Here is a 1,477-nt window from a genome sequence, read left to right as displayed (position 1 = left end):
AAGCGACGCAACCGTGGGAGAGCGCGAAAACGTGAGGAAAAAATCGGTAAAAAATCCTAGGATTGCTGTGTCATGGTTTTTGCAAAATAATCGATTTCTCATCACGTAGACGCAAGGCTGACAAAGCGAAACAAGAAAAGAAGGTTTTCTTTTCTTTTCTTTTCTTTTCTTTTCTTTTTTTTGAAGTGGGGGTGTGCTGCTAGGGGCTTCAAAGAAATTCCCATCGGAAGGAGAAAGTCTTGTCGCGAGGGTGAAAAGGACTTAATCAGCATATGTACTGCGCTAGCGAGCATTGGTTTAAAGTGTAAGTTAACCTTATTGTTAGAAAATTAGCCATTAGCAAGGGGCATATATAAATCAAACGAGCTCAGAAAAGGCACATGTCTCATAATCCGTGAATAAGAAAAGTAACGATAGTCTCCAGATATATACATCAACGATTCAACAGAGATCGTTCAATAAATAAAGACATCACAGCCAAATCATCCTGATAGTTCCCGACACTAACTCCTCCGCCGTCCAACCAGCAGAGATGGAAACCAGAACGATCTTTTCCCTAAATCCGCGCCGTTGCCTCGAGCCCACCTCAGAAAACCGCATCCAGCAGACAGCAACAGCAAAGTGCCGCTAAGCTGCAAAAAAGCCGAGATGGAACACGCGCGTTCATGAGTTCAGGAGCCGAGCAAGGAAAATATGCACGCCCATAACAACAAGCTGCTGGAAACCGACTGGCTCAAATACAAAGTAGATTTGAACAAGAAACTAGAAGATTCACACTTGATTTGATTATATTATACTTTTTGACAAGCAAATTTAGTCGCGTGCATTACCATCCTTCAAGAAAGCCGGTGTCCTTCCGGCGGCGCTGCTCCTCGTAGTAGGGCTGGGCCGGCTGGCCATATCCTTGCTGCGGAGGATATCCCTGTGGAGGATACCCCTGTGGCGCGTAACCCTGCACCGGATACCCTGGAGGAGGATAGCCTTCGACTTTCGGGTACCCTGCAAGTAAGATGTTTTGTTTTACGATACCAAGAAAGACCCGCAAAAATCAGAAACGAACATACTACACATTCCCAGGAGACTGCAGATGATGAACTTGAGAAATAGCAGAAAAGCATGGCGAATCCAAGAGAACAAGGTTACCTTTGGGGGAGGGGCGCCGACCGGCGGATGATTCTGGTTGTAGTAAGTGCTCATCTCTCTCTCTTCTCTTCTCTTGCAAGCGTTTCGGAGCGGGAGAAGACGAAGGTGAGAGAGGCGAGGGAGGAGAGGTGGATTTATATAGAGAGAGAGACCGGGACGTGAGACGTGCGGTTGAGGGAGCACCCAAGAATTTTCTTCTTCTAGAGAGAGGAAGAAACCGACTAGCCATGGCGGTTGACGAACGCGGTATCTTGCCTTATAAGGCTTCGTCCAATTGAAATGGCAAAGTAAGCTTACGTGCGCCGACCGCAAAGGTTCGCTGTTGTGTCGTCGT

The 1,477-nt window shown here is 46.9% G+C and overlaps 1 long non-coding RNA gene across 1 annotated transcript; it reads right to left on the bottom strand.

Annotated features, from left to right (window-relative positions):
* Positions 1–355: 355 nt before the first annotated feature.
* On the bottom strand, positions 356–1,113 carry LOC120288018. Its single transcript, XR_005546264.1, has 2 exons — positions 831–1,113; positions 356–632 (listed from the first exon to the last, which is right to left on the bottom strand). It is a non-coding gene; the product is annotated as an uncharacterized LOC120288018 (long non-coding RNA).
* Between the last annotated feature and the right edge of the window lie 364 nt (positions 1,114–1,477).

Source organism: Eucalyptus grandis, chromosome 9 (assembly GCF_016545825.1).
Source record: "Eucalyptus grandis isolate ANBG69807.140 chromosome 9, ASM1654582v1, whole genome shotgun sequence".
Lineage (NCBI taxonomy): Eukaryota > Viridiplantae > Streptophyta > Magnoliopsida > Myrtales > Myrtaceae > Eucalyptus > Eucalyptus grandis.
Note: the sequence above shows the minus strand (reverse complement) of the source record. Positions and strands in the feature narration are given on the sequence as shown.